The sequence below is a fragment of the Gymnoscopelus microlampas genome, assembly GCF_963454915.1.
Source record: "Gymnoscopelus microlampas genome assembly, chromosome: 24".
In the NCBI taxonomy this organism is placed as follows: Eukaryota; Metazoa; Chordata; class Actinopteri; order Myctophiformes; family Myctophidae; genus Gymnoscopelus; species Gymnoscopelus microlampas.
Genome location: NC_139961.1, coordinates 2,683,592 through 2,699,668, shown reverse-complemented (window position 1 = coordinate 2,699,668; position 16,077 = coordinate 2,683,592). Strand labels below are relative to the sequence as shown.

At 39.5% G+C, this 16,077-nt stretch overlaps 1 long non-coding RNA gene across 1 annotated transcript; it reads left to right on the top strand.

Annotated features, from left to right (window-relative positions):
- Positions 1 to 261: 261 nt before the first annotated feature.
- On the top strand, positions 262 to 8,283 carry LOC311041170. Its single transcript, XR_014600358.1, has 3 exons — positions 262 to 312; positions 7,577 to 7,702; positions 8,240 to 8,283. It is a non-coding gene; the product is annotated as an uncharacterized lncRNA (long non-coding RNA).
- The last annotated feature ends 7,794 nt before the right edge of the window (positions 8,284 to 16,077 follow it).

Genomic DNA, 16,077 nt, shown 5'->3' with positions numbered 1-16,077 from the left:
GAGCCAAAATTCGGGGCACTGAATGAGTTAATTTCACACTGGCTTAAAGAGTGTTCTACTCTATGTACTGTCATAAAACATATTTAACATCAGACACTCTAACAATCACATTCACAAATCATTGTATTATATTAAGTCAGGACTGAGTCTTTTTATAGACAAAATAAAGAATATGAGACGTATATTAATACATCTATGCACAGCCTCACCAGGTGTCATATTGTTGTACAATATACTGATTAATGTGAAGAAACATTGTCTTCTTTGCAGATGCAGATCAACGTTGACTTGATCTGGATGTGAATTCACCAGGTAATATTACACATGTTGGATGAATGCATTACAGTGTGTGGTATTACAGTATATTGTATATTATGACTGTATGAATGTAAGAAATCATTTCATAAGATAATGGTGATTATTTTGTAAAAACATTGTATGTACATTCAGTAACATTGATTTATTTCTTCTCTGCATGAAGTGTCAGAGCTGTCTGAAGGGCTAGACTACTGGTAGAGGTTTGGGTTGTGTGGTTACCTTGCCATGATGTAACTCCAAAGGTGGGCAAGAAATCAAAAATGCATGGTTGCTCCACTGATTAGAAATTGATAATTCAAAATATGCTCCTCATTGACTTACATTGTACGGTGAAACATCTCTCAAAGTCACTATTTTAGTCCATCCAGCAAAAGCAAACAAAACTGATTCAGACAATATGGAACATCACAAAATCCAGTACCGTTTTCTTTTTCAATACATAAAAATGTCAAATTCCTGTTGAAGATACGGATGCACGGATCCAGTTCGTGTTTTCTTCCTAATAAAAATAGAAATATTAACAGGAAGTTGACATTTCTATAAATAAATAAAACGGTACTGAGTTTGGTGATGTTCTATATTGTTTGAATCAGCTTTGTTTGAGTTTGTTTATGTGCTAAAAGAGTGACTTTGAGAGCTGTTTTACCGTACAATGTAAGTCAATGAGGAGCATATTTTGAATGATCAATTTCTAATTAATGGAGCAATTATGTTTTGATTTCTTGTCCACCTTAAGAGTTACATCATGGCAAGATAACTACACAACCCAAACCTCTACCAGAGTGGTTTTGCCGTGTGTGTGTGTGTGTGTGTGTGTGTGTGTGTGTGTGTGTGTGTGTGTGTGTGTGTGTGTGTGTGTGTGTGTGTGTGTGTGTGTGTGTGTGTGTGTAAATCTAAACGTGCACGCGTGGGGTAGCATCACAAGCAGGTGGTAGAGGGGGACAAACACACATTTAGGAAAGAACTTTGAGTAGCTAAGAAAACACACCTTAACCAATTAAACCCTACATTGATTGACCAGAGTCCTCCAGGGGTCTATACTAGACCCCCTCAATTTTTTTCCAAATGTCTTTGCCGTAAATAGCTCATCTACAACATGTTGCATCGTGATATGTTGTGAGATTGTATTATTACTAAATATTACTATTTCCCTGAATTTTGGCCTATTATAACATGGGCAGAACAGGGACTGGGGTTCATGTGGTTACAATGGGCACTAAACTGTCTTTATGTGTTGATCACCAGTTGCTCCATGTGGGTTTGGGAGTCAGACTCATTAGTGTGAAAAGTAAAAAAAAAAAGTCATAAGGGCAAGACCACTTTGTTAGAGGTTTGGGTTGTATAGTTACCTTGCCATGATGTAACTCCAAAGGTGGACAAGATATCAAAAATAATTTCTCCATTGATTAGAAATTGATCATTCAAAATATGCTCCTCATTGACTTACATTGTACGGTAAACAAGCTCTCAAAGTCACTCTTTTAGCACATAAACGAAAGCAAATAAAGTTGATTCAGACAATACAGAACATAAAAAAAAACAGTACTGTTTTTTCTTTTATAAAAATGTCAACTTCCTGTTGATTTCACTATTTTTATTAAGAAGAAAACCTGGACTGGATCTGCAGATCCGGATCTTCAAATAATTCAATAGAAATTGACATACTGTAGGTAAAAGAGTAACTTTGAGAGCTGTTTCACTGTACAATGTAAGTCAATGAGGAGCAAATGTTGAATTGACAATTTCTAATCAATGGAGAAATGATTTTTGATTTCTTGTCCACCTTTGCAGTTACATCATGGCAAGGTAACTACACAACCCAAACCTCTACCAAACTGGTCTTGCTCTTTAAATATTCAATATCTTCACTTTTAATCATCTACATTTACAGTAAGCTGATGTGGTATATATGGACTGTAGAATCCATCTACCACGCACTTGTGTACGCACACAGAGACAGACAGACAGACAGACAGACAGACAGACAGACAGATTGTGTGGTTCAAAACTCTATAAATGGATATTGTTGGACACACTGTGTGAAATTAAGGCTTATGACACGCCTCAGTTTACTACAGAGTTTATTTTCTTCATCTATCCAAAACCCAAAGTAAAAATTCCAACGTTGCTGAAGGCCAGTCCTTCCCACCACCAGTTCAAATGCTACATTGATTAGTTTGATTAGACATAATTGTATTAATTAATGCTAATCATTTTGTAAAAAAAAATACACCTTCAGTAACATTGATTTATCTTATAAATTGTCAGTGCTGGTGAGATAGTTTCAACAGGTAACAATAGAATGTTACTAAACCTCATTCTATTGATGAGTCATGCAGTCATGTCTGACATCCTAGATGAATATTAATGAACATTAAATGAACAAACACACCATTTCACACAACCTTCTTTAACCACAATCCATGTTTCTAATGTACTTCAAAAACAAGCCCAGATTGTGTTCAGTATCATGATGGTGAATGAAGTCATGTGGTTGTTTTACATAGACATGATACTGTGTGGTTAAGCTTGATTCAATATATCCATAGGAGGATCATTAGATCCACACAGGATCAACAACACACACATAGCTACACACTATACACACAACAACAAAAAAAACATATTAACTGACGTGTCGTTTATGCTCGTCATACGATGGTGTCGCTTGACTTGCTGAAATTAGCTGATCTACAAGTTTAAAATGCATCGTGCATGTGAGATGTTGTGAGCTTGTAGATCAGCTATTTCTTACTAAGAAGACACCTTAACCATTTAAATCCTACACAACACATGGGCGCGGCAGTGGCTCAGGAGGTAAAGTGGTCGCCGGGGAAACGGAAGCTTCCCGGTTCGATCCACGGCTCCCCCTGTGATAGTGTCAAAGTGTCCTTGAGCAAGACACTGAACCCCTAACTGCTCCTGAGGAGCCTTACATGCTGCTTTCAGTGTGTGAATGGATGAATGTATTGCACATTTTACTGTAAATGTTCCATTTACCATTTGACTGGAGTCCCCCAGGGGTCTATACTGGGCCCCTCATTTTATCTCCATACTGTAGGTACCTGGCGCACCAGGTGGTCCTGCGTATGTGGTTTAGGTGCACCATCTGCCCTTTGGCCAGCGGCGGACTGGCCGGTTCACACAGCGGGCATATGCCTGGTGGGCCGACCATAATAGTTTTTGCCCCCCAGTTTTAGGATCATTACGGTAGATGGCAGGTTGCGCTGACCAATTATTTATGCTCCCATTTTAGGATAATTAACTATCTACACGCTCACAAGTCAGTGTCATTGTGATGTGGAGTGTCCTTGTAGATCTGCTATTTTTGCAATTAAGTAATTAAGTTCTGATTGCATGCAGACTCATTTCTGCATGTAATCATGTTTATACTTCACCCTTTCATAATTGTCCTCTACTGCTCATGTCCAGGTTTGCAATAGGTCCTGTCCAATACATCATCTCCAGTGGAGATGATCTCCACAGAGTAGGGTATCTTACTGCCAGTGTAATGATGTGCTTTAGCCAGCATCCTCCTTATAAGAGCAACACACTCTCATTGTTTGTGAGTACTGTAGGCTAACTACTGTATCATATTTATGGGTTGTGTAGTTGTGTATGGGTCATGTACAGTAGTTCTCATTTATTTTACTCAAAGCTCCAGAACATGGAGGGATGCTTTTCAGTAAAAGTGGTGGTATTAAGGGCATGTGTGTTTGTATGTGCCTCGACGGAGTGGGGGGGTAGAGTATATGTACGCCGGTTGTGGTGGGCAGGTCTGGGCCAAAATGTCAGGGCTGAATATATGTCCCAGTCCAGCCCTGCCTTTGGCGAGAAATATACATGACAAGCTTTTAGATCAGCTATTTTTTTTAGAGCTGCTGAAATGGTTTGATCCCCGGCTCCCCCTGTGATAGTGTCAAAGTGTCCTTGAGCAAGACACTGAACCCCTAACTGCTCCTGAGGAGCAGGTTGGAGTCTTACATGGGCTCCTATGCTGTCAGTGTATGTGGTTTATGTGCACCATCTAGTGGACTCATTGTGAAACTACACCTGATCTGTGATTTCTCTGCTGTAGAGTTTTAAACTGGTTTGTGGAGTCAGAACTGGCCTGGTCACTTAGCTAGCTAAGTGGACTCCACTTTATCCACTGTTAATACAGACTGGATATAGTAAACAAAACATGTATTCACAGTATAGACTATGTATATCAGTTTTTAAGGTTATTTATTAAACTGTTCAACTGTTCTCTGTCCTTCATGACAGCAGTCAGTAAATATAAGGATCATCTTGAATCACCATACAGTCACTGTACAGTATGTAACAGAGTATAATGTCCTTTTAATTATACTTACTCAAAATATCCTTTTCTATAGTTGTATTACATGAAGTTTAATTTACAGCTGCCTTATGTTTACATAATGTGACCTGGATATCACTTTATGAGGTGGCTCAAATGACTGGTTGGAGTCATCTGCAGGAAGAGATGCAATGTTCTCCTGTGTAGAAACTGGTACCAGACCCGGTATGTAGGTACGATGACGTCATCGCGCATTCGCACATGCATGGTCATTATAATAAGTGTAGAGAGAGAGAGAGCAACACAGTCTATGAAACAAGGTACGCTCATTTATGGCAAAAGTACAAAAGTGTTGGCATCAAAATATACTTAAAGTAGAAAGTATAGGCTACTCATTATGCCGAATGTCACTTTTTATTGTATTATTATGAAAAGGCTTTGAAACATGCTGTAACTCATTCACTGTGACGAAACTCCTCTTTCTGCGCCAAGTAGCGCACACGGGTTGAATGCGTCGTCCTAAAACAAATCGCCCCGGGTCAAAATCCAGCGACCATGGAGCGGCCGTGGATGGCCCGCTCAAAAGGTGCGTGGGGCGGGGTGTTTTGGGACGACCGTTCCGGCTGCCCATGTAATGAATTGATGAAGTAAAACTCATCTGTTTGTGCTGCAGTTGTGCCCTAATAATTTTGTTTTCGTTCATTGTTGTTCACGTATTCTATTAAAATAATGCAGCTATTGCAGTATTGGGCCTTAAAGGGCAAGACCACTTTGGTAGAGGTTTGGGTTGTGTAGTTACCTCGCCATGATGTAACTCCAAAGGTGGTGAAGAAATCAAAAATAATTGCTGCATTGATTAGAAATTGATAATTCAAAATATGCTCCTCATTGACTTACATTGTACAGTAAAACGGCTCTCAAAGTCAGTCTTTTAGCATGTAAACGAATGTAAACAAAGTCGTTTCAGACAATATAGAACATCACCAAACCCAGTACTGTTTTTTTTTTAAATAAAAATGTTAACTTACTGTTGATTTAGCTATTTTTATTAGAAAGAAAACCTGGACTGGACTGGACGGAGGACTAAAATATCCGTTTAGAAAAAGATCCATATAAATGTATAGGCCAGCAATCCTCGGAGCGTCCGTTCTCCTGGACAAGTCTGGGCTTAACCATTACAGGCTTATTAAATGACGCTATAGAATAGAATCATTCATTTTATCCCGCAGGAGCGAGCACTTCTCAGCACCAGCCGTGGACAAATTACAGATTTGATAGGTCATTTTTGGACAGTTCTGACAGCACTACTAAGCACGGACATACGCAAAGGAATGCATGTATTCCAAACAGACAGGAGCGTTCGGAATAAGGTGTTTATATGATCAATTCCGATTCAAACGGTATATACCACCCCTCCTAACCCGAATGCAAATTCATTCGGATCAGACTGGAATGGAATATTCTATTCCAATTGAGGTGTTTAAATGAGCATTTCTATCCTGAATTAATTCATCCATTCATTCATTCATTCCGAATAGAAGTGTATTCATTCCGAATAAAACTGTCCATGTAACCGCAGCCAGTGTAAATGCACCATTTATCATTTCACTGGAGTCCCCCAGGGGTCTATACTTGGCCCCTCATTTTCTCCTAAATCTCTTTGCAGAAAATAAATGATCTACAAACTCTAAACATGTTACAACATGACATGTTGTGAGATTGTAGATCAGCTATTTTAGGCAAATGTTTGCCTATTTTCGCAGAATATTGCCTATTATGACATGAATAGAATAGATGCTGGGGTTCAAGTGGTTAGAAGGGAGTGGCAAAACGGTCTAATTGTCTTGAGCACCAGTTGCTCCATTTGGGTTTGATTCTATCTTCATATTTGAATCATCCACACCAAGCTGATCTGGTGTAGCACAGAATGCAAAACTGAGGCTACCAGAAAGCCTATAATTAAAGTTACACTGTTGTGCCAAGCTATTGGTCTATGTCTTTGGACATTGGTCTATGTGTTTTATATGGATTTGATGTTTGTATATATTCATCATGTTCCATGAGTTCATCAGTCATTGTATTCATGATACAGTATTTTATCATGACACCATGTTAAATGGTTTAATAGGTTTATTGTTGACCTGATATCCTATATTTTCAATCTCCAGATAATGTTTTGATAGTATATTGTTTAGATTGATACTAGGTTACCTGTGATCCTAGTTGACTGAGTCACTACACTGTCTCTCTGCATTTGATGTATGTGTTTATATTGCTCATTGTAAGTCTCTCTAGATGACTAATAGGGGCGGCAGTGGCTCAGGGGTAGAGTGGGCCGGGTAGAGTGAACTGGAAACCGCAAGGTTCCCAGTTTGATCCCGGGCTGGGGGGCTCCCCCAGAGTTAGTGTGGAAGTGTCCTTGAGCAAGACACTGAACCCCTAATTGCTCTGATGAGCAGGTTGGTGTCTTGCATGGTTTCCTCCTCCGTGTGTGTGTGTGTGTGTGTGTTATTTATAGAGAGCGTCTGCCAAATGCTTAAATTGTACCGTGCGTGCGTGCGTGCGTGCGCTTGTTACTATACTTATGAGGGCCAAATGTCCCCACAAGAATAGTAAATTAGAGAAATGGATGTTGTGATTTTCCTGGTACAATTTAAATGGTTGTTTTAAGGTAGGATTAGTCATTGTGAGTTGAGGATTAGTGGTTGATGTTGGAGTTATGCCTGACTTTAACTTAGTTGCGTGCTGGTTTTGTGCACCGAAAATAGGTGATCTACAAGCTCACAATATGTCGCAGCACGAGGTGTTATGAGCTTGTAGATCGTCTATTTAAGGTTTTAGATTTAAAAGTTAAATGGCATTCATAAAATCAAAGGTATGTTAATACAAACGTGTGTGTGTGTGTGTGTGTGTGTGTGTGTGTGTGTGTGTGTGTGTGTGTGTGCGTGTGTGATACAGAGGTTGTCAACAGGTGAACTTCCTGACGTCCTGATTGGCTGTCTGTAGTTCCAGTCACCTCCAGACCCGCCCACAGTACTGTCTCCACCTATCACATGTGCTTTGTGCTCATGAATATGTAAGCAGGTATGTGATGTCTCACACATCATTAAGTGCCACATGACGTCTAAGACGTCACGTGGCCTGACACCCCGTGCGCCACATGACGTCTAAAAGACGTCAAGTTTTTTTTTTTTTTGGAAAAACATGTTCAGAACCCAAGATATGACGATTTAAAGATGTGCTGCTCCATTCACTCTTTGTTTAACTTCTAACTTAAAAAGACTGTATCTCGGCTCCTAAGCACTTTTTTTTTTACAATGAATTTTGGCTGTGGCACTCAGAGCCACAATTCCATAAGTAAGCTGGGCACTGAATGAGTTAATGTCACACTGGCTTAAAGAGTGTTCTACTGTATGTACTGTCATAAAACATATTTAACATCATACACTCTAACAATCACATTCACAAATCACTGTATTATATTAAGTCAGGACTGAGTCTTTGTATAGACAAAATAAAGAATATGAGACGTATATTAATAAATCTATGCACAGCCTCACCAGGTGTCATATTGTTGTACAATATACTGATTAATGTGAAGAAACATTGTCTTCTTTGCAGATGCAGATCAACGTTGACTTGATCTGGATGTGAATTCACCAGGTAATATTACACATGTTGGATGAATGCATTACAGTGTGTGGTATTACAGTATATTGTATATTATGACTGTATGAATGTAAGAAATCATTTCATAAGATAATGGTGATTATTTTGTAAAAACATTGTATGTACATTCAGTAACATTGATTTATTTCTTCTCTGCATGAAGTGTCAGAGCTGTCTGAAGGGCTAGACTACTGGTAGAGGTTTGGGTTGTGTGGTTACCTTGCCATGATGTAACTCCAAAGGTGGACAAGACATCAAAAATGAATGGTTGCTCCACTGATTAGAAATTGATAATTCAAAATATGCTCCTCAGCGACTTACATTGCCTCGGTGAAACATCTCTCAAAGTCACTATTTTAGTCCATCCAGCAAAAGCAAACAAAACTGATTCAGACAATATGGAACATCACAAAACCCAGTACCGTTTTAATATATAAAAATGTCAACTTCCAACTTCCCTTGAAAATAAGGATGCACGGATCCAGTTCATGTTTTCTTCCTAATAGAAAGATTAACAAGAAGTTGATTTTTTTTATGAATAAATAAAACAGTACTGGGTTTGGTGATGTTCTATATTGTTTGAATCAGCTTTGTTTGAGTTTGTTTATGTGCTAAAAGAGTGACTTTGAGAGCTGTTTTACCATAGGCCTACAATGTAAGTCAATGAGGAGCACATTTTGAATGATCAATTTCTAATTAATGGAGCAATTATGTTTTCATTTCTTGTCCACCTTAAGAGTTACATCATGGCAAGCTAACTACACAACCCAAACCTCTACCAGAGTGGTCTTGCCTGTGTGTTTGTGTGTGTGTGTGTGTGTGTGTGTGTGTGTGTGTGTGTGTGTGTGTGTGTGTGTGTGTGTGTGTGTGTGTGCGTGTGCGCGTGCTTTTGTGTATGTAAATCTAAACGTGCACGCGCGGGGTAGCATCACAAGCAGGTGGTAGAGGGGGACAAACAAACATTTAGGAAAGAACTTTGAGTAGCTAAGAAAACACACCTTAACCAATTAAACCCTACATACATTGACAGAGTCCTCCAGGGGTCTATACTAGACCCCCTCATTTTTTTCCAAATGTCTTTGCCGTAAATAGCTCATCTACAACACGTTGCATGAGATTGTATTATTACTAAATATTACTAATTCCCTGAATTTTGGCCTATTATAACATGGGCAGAACAGGGACGGGGGTTCATGTGGTTACAATGGGCACTAAACTGTCTTTATGTGTTGAACACCAGTTTCTCCATGTGGGTTTGGTAGTCAGACTCATTAGTGTGAAAAGTAAAAAAAAAAAAAGTCATAAGGGCAAGACCACTTTGTTAGAGGTTTGGGTTGTATAGTTATCTTGCCATGATGTAACTCCAAAGGTGGACAAGATATCAAAAATAATTTCTCCATTGATTAGAAATTGATCATTCAAAATATGCTCCTCATTGACTTGCATTGTACGGTAAAACAGCTCTCAAAGTCACTCTTTTAGCACATAAACGAAAGCAAACAAAGTTGATTCAGACTATATAGAACATCAAAAAACCCAGTACTGTTTTTTCTTTTATAAAAATGTCAACTTCCTGTTGATTTCACTATTTTTATTAAGAAGAAAACCCGGACTGGATCTGAAGATCCGGATCTTCAAATAGTCAAATTTAAATTGACATACTGTAGGTAAAAGAGTGACTTTGAGAGCTGTTTCACTGTACGATGTAAGTCAATGAGGAGCACATTTTTAATTGACAATTTCTAATCAATGGAGAAATTATTTTTGATTTCTTGTCCACCTTTGCAGTTACACCATGGCAAGGTAACTACACAACCCAAACCTCTACCAAACTGGTCTTGCTCTTTAAATCTTCAATATCTTCACTTTTAAACATCCACACTTACAGTAAGCTGATGTGGTATGGACTGTAGCATCCATCTACCACACACTTGTGTACACACAGACAGACAGACAGACAGACAGACAGACAGACAGACAGACAGACAGACAGACAGACAGACGGACAGATTGTGTGGTTCAAAACTCTATAAATTGATATTGTTGGACACACTGTGTGAAATTGAGGCTTATGACACGCCTCAGTTTACTACAGAGTTTATTTTCTTCATCTATCCAAAACCCAAAGTAAAAATTCCAACATTGCTGATGGCCAGTCCTTCCCACACACAAGTTCAAATGGTACATTGATTAGTTTGATTAGTACATTATGTGTATTACATGGTACAATATGACCCTGAATGTAAGACATCATTGTATCAGTTAATGCTGCTAATCATTTTGTTAGAAAATACACCTTCAGTAACATTGATTTATCTTATAAATTGTCAGTGCTGGTGAGATAGTTTCAACAGGTAACAATAGAGTGTTACTAAACCTCATTCTATTGATGAGTCATGCAGTCATGTCTGACATCCTAGATGAATATTAATGAACGTTAAATGAACAAAAACACCATTTCACACAACCTTCTTTAACCACAATCCATGTTTCTAATATACTTCAAAACAAGCTCAGATTGTGTTCAGTACCATGATGGTGAATGAAGTCATGTGGTTGTTTTACAAAGACATGATATTGTGTGGTTAAGATAGATTTAATGTAGCCATAGGAGGACCATTAGATCCAAACAGGATCAACAACACACACATAGCTACACACTATACACACAACTGTTGACATATTAACTGACGTGTCATTTATGCTCCGTCATACGATGGTGTCACTTGACTTGCTGAAATTAGCTGATCTACAAGTTTAAAATGCATCGTGCATGTGAGATGTTGTGAGCTTGTAGATCAGCTATATCTTACTAAGAAGACACCTTAACCATTTAAATCCTACACAACACATGGGCGCGGCAGTGGCTCAGGAGGTAAAGTGGTCGCCGGGGAAACGGAAGCTTCCCGGTTCGATCCACGGCTCCCCCTGTGATAGTGTCAAAGTGTCCTTGAGCAAGACACTGAACCCCTAACTGCTCCTGAGGAGCCTTACATGCTGCTTTCAGTGTGTGAATGGATGAATGTATTGCACATTTTACTGTAAATGTTCCATTTACCATTTGACTGGAGTCCCCCAGGGGTCTATACTGGGCCCCTCATTTTATCTCCATACTGTAGGTACCTGGCGCACCAGGTGGTCCTGCGTATGTGGTTTAGGTGCACCATCTGCCCTTTGGCCAGCGGCGGACTGGCCGGTTCACACAGCGGGCATATGCCTGGTGGGCCGACCATAATAGTTTTTGCCCCCCAGTTTTAGGATCATTACGGTAGTTGGCAGGTTGCGCTGACCAATTATTTATGCTCCCATTTTAGGATAATTAACTATCTACACGCTCACAAGTCAGTGTCATTGTGATGTGGAGTGTCCTTGTAGATCTGCTATTTTTGCAATTAAGTAATTAAGATTGATTGTATGCAGACTCATTTCTGCTTATAATCATGTTTATACTTCACCCTTTCATAATAGTCCTCTACTGCTCATGTCCAGGTTTGCAATAGGTCCTGTCCAATACATCATCTCCAGTGGAGATGATCTCCACAGAGTAGGGTATCTTACTGCCAGTGTAATGATGTGCTTTAGCCAGCATCCTCCTTATAAGAGCAACACACTCTCATTGTTTGTGAGTACTGTAGGCTAACTACTGTATCATATTTATGGGTTGTGTAGTTGTGTATGGGTCATGCAGTTCTCATTTATTGTACTCAAAGCTCCAGAACATGGAGGGATGCTTTTCAGTAAAAGTGGTGGTATTAAGGGCATGTGTGTTTGTATGTATGTGCCTCGACGGAGTGGGGGGGTAGAGTATATGCACGCCGGTTGCGGTGGGCAGGTCTGGGCCAAAATGTCATGGCTGAATATATGTCCCAGTCCAGCCCTGCCTTTGGCGAGAAATATACATGACAACCATGACAAGCTTGTAGATCTGCTATTTTTTAGAGCTGCTGAAATGTAGAACACACACTAAGAAGATACACCTTAACCAATTAAACCCTACACAACACAGTGGCTCAGGAGGTAAAGTGGTCTCTTGGGAAACGGAAGCTTCCCGGTTCGATCCCCGGCTCCCCCTGTGATAGTGTCAAAGTGTCCTTGAGCAAGACACTGAACCCCTATCTGCTCCTGAGGAGCAGGTTGGAGTCTTACATGGGCTCCTATGCTGTCAGTGTATGTGGTTTATGTGCACGATCTAGTGGACTCATTGTGAAACTACACCTTATCTGTGATTTCCCTGCTGTAGAGTTTTAAACTGGTTTGTGGAGTCAGAACTGGCCTGGTCACTTAGCTAGCTAAGTGGACTCCACTTTATCCACTGTTAATACAGACTGGATATAGTAAACAAAACATGTATTCACAGTATAGACTATATCAGTTTTTAAGGTTATTTATTGAACTGTTAAACTGTTCTCTGTCCTTCATGACAGCAGTCAGTAAATATAAGGATCATCTTGAATCACCATACAGTCACTGTACAGTATGTAACAGAGTATAATGTCCTTTTAATTATACTTACAAAAAATATCCTTTTTTATAGTTGTATTACATGAAGTTTAATTTACAGCTGCCATATGTTTACATAATGTGACCTGGATATCACTTTATGAGGTGGCTCAAATGACTGGTTGGAGTCATCTGCAGGAAGAGATGCAATGTTCTCCTGTGTAGAAACTGGTACCAGACCCGGTATGTAGGTACGATGACGTCATCGCGCATTCGCACATGGTCATTAATAAGTGTAGAGAGAGAGAGAGCAACACAGTCTATGAAACAAGGTACGCTCATTTATGGCAAAAGTACAAAAGTATTGGCATCAAAATATACTTAAAGTAGAAAGTATAAGCTACTCATTATGCCGAATGTCACGTTTATTGTATTATTATGAAAAGGCTTTGAAACATACTGTAACTCATTCACTGTGACGAAACTCCTCTTTCTGCGCCAAGTAGCGTACACGGGTTGAATGCGGGGTCTGTCGTCCTAAAACAAATCGCCCCGGGTCAAAATCCAGCGACCATGGAGCGGCCGTGGATGGCCCGCTCAAAAGGTGCGTGGGGCGGGGTGTTTTGGGACGACCTTTCCGGCTGCCCATGTAATGAATTGATGAAGTAAAACTTATCTGTTTGCGCTGCAGCTGCGCCCTAATAATGTTGTTTTCATTTATTTTTGTTCACTTATTCTATTAAAATAATGCAGCTATTGCAGTATTGGGCCTTAAAGGGCAAGACCACTTTGGTAGAGGTTTGGGTTGTGTAGTTACCTCGCCATGATGTAACTCCAAAGGTGGGCAAGAAATCAAAAATAATTGCTGCATTGATTAGAAATTGATAATTCAAAATATGCTCCTCATTGACTTACATTGTACAGTAAAACAGCTCTCAAAGTCAGTCTTTTAGCATGTAAACGAATGTAAACAAAGTCGTTTCAGACAATATAGAACATCACCAAACCCAGTACTGTTTTTTTTTTAAATAAAAATGTTAACTTACTGTTGATTTAGCTATTTTTATTAGAAAGAAAACCTGGACTGGACTCGACGGAGGACTAAAATATCCGTTTAGAAAAAGATCCATATAAATGTAGCCTATAGGCCTGAAATCCTCGGAGCGTCCGTTCTCCTGGACAAGTCTGGGCTTAACCATTACAGGCTTATTAAATGACGCTATAGAATAGAATCATTCATTTTATCCCGCAGGAGCAAGCACTTCTCAGCACCAGCCGTGGACAAATTACAGATTTGATAGGTCATTTTTGGACAGTTCTGACAGCACTACTAAGCACGGACATACGCAAAGGAATGCATGTATTCCAAACAGACAGGAGCGTTCGGAATAAAGTGTTTATATGATCATTCCGATTCAAACGGTATATACCACCCCTCCTAACCCGAATGCAAATTCATTCGGATCAGACTGGAATGGAATATTCTATTCCAATTGAGGTGTTTAAATGAGCATTTCTATCCTGAATTAATTCATCCATTCATTCCGAATAGAAGTGTATTCATTCCGAATAAAACTGTCCATGTAACCGCAGCCAGAGTAAATGCACCATTTATCATTTCACTGGAGTCCCCCATAGGGGTCTATACTTGGCCCCTCATTTTCTCCTAAATCTCTTTGCATAAAATGAATGATCTACAAACTCTCAACATGTTACAACATGACATGTTGTGAGATTGTAGATCAGCTATTTTAGGCAAATGTTTGCCTATTTTCGCAGAATATTGCCTATCATGAGTATGACATGAATAGAATAGATGCTGGGGTTCAAGTGGTTGGAAGGGAGGGGCAAAACGGTCTAATTGTCTTGAGCACCAGTTGCTCCATTTGGGTTTGAGTCAAATCTACAATATCTTCATATTTTAATCATTCACACCAAGCTGATCTGGTGTAGCACAGAATGCAAAACTGAGGCTACCAGAAAGTATAATTAAAGTTACACTGTTGTGCCAAGCTATTGGTCTATGTGTTTTATATGGATTTGATGTTTGTATATATTCATCATGTTCCATGAGTTCATCAGTCATTGTATTCATGATACAGTATTTTACCATGACACCATGTTAAATGGTTTAATAGGTTTATTGTTGACCTGATATCCTATATTTTCAATCTCCAGATAATGTTTTGATAGTATATTGTTTAGATTGATGCTAGGTTACCTGTGATCCTAGTTGACTGAGTCACTACACTGTCTCTCTGCATTTGATGTATGTGTTTATATTGCTCATTGTAAGTCTCTCTAGATGACTAATAGGGGGGGCAGTGGCTCAGGGGTAGAGTGGGCCGGGTAGAGTGAACTGGAAACCGCAAGGTTCCCAGTTTGATCCCGGGCTGGGGGGCTCCCCCAGAGTTAGTGTGGAAGTGTCCTTGAGCAAGACACTGAAACCCTAATTGCTCTGATGAGCAGGTTGGTGTCTTGCATGGTTTCCTCCTCCATCGGTGTGTGTGTGTGTGTGTGTGTGTGTGTGTGTGTGTGTGTGTGTGTGTGTGTGTGTGTGTGTGTGTGTGTGTGTGTGTGTGTGTGTGGGATACAGAGGTCGTCAGCAGGTGAACTATAAAGCACCATTTCGCATATTTATAGAGAGCGTCTGCCAAATGCCTAAATTGTACCGCGTGTGTGTGCGTGCGCTTGTGTTACTATGAGGGCCCAATGTCCCCACAAGAATAGTAAATTAGAGAAATGGATGTTGTGATTTTCCTGGTACAATTTAAATGGTTGTTTTAAGGTAGGATTAGTCATTGTGAGTTTAGGATTAGTGGTTGATGTTGGAGTTATGCCTGACTTTAACTTGGTTCTGTGCTGGTTTCGTGCACCGAAAATAAATGATCTACAAGCTCAGAATATGTCACAGCACGACGTGTTGTGAGCTTGTAGATCGTCTATTTAAGGCTTTAGGGTTATGGGAAAAAAAATCAAAAGTATGTTAATAAAAACAGCCACCTCCAGACCCGCCCACAGTACTGTCCCCACCTATCACATGTGCTTTGTGCTCATGAATATGTAAGCAGGTATGTGATGTCTCACACATGTTAATGTCACACTGGCTTCATGTCACACTGGCTTAAAGAGTATTCTACTGTATGTACTGTCATAAATCATATTTAACATCATACACTCTAACAATCACATTCACAAATCATTGTATTATATTAAGTCAGGACTGAGTCTTTGTATAGACAAAATAAAGAATATGAGACGTATATTAATAAATCTATGCACAGCCTCACCAGGTGTCATATTGTTGTACAATATACTGATTCATGTGAAGAAACATTGTCTTCTTTGCA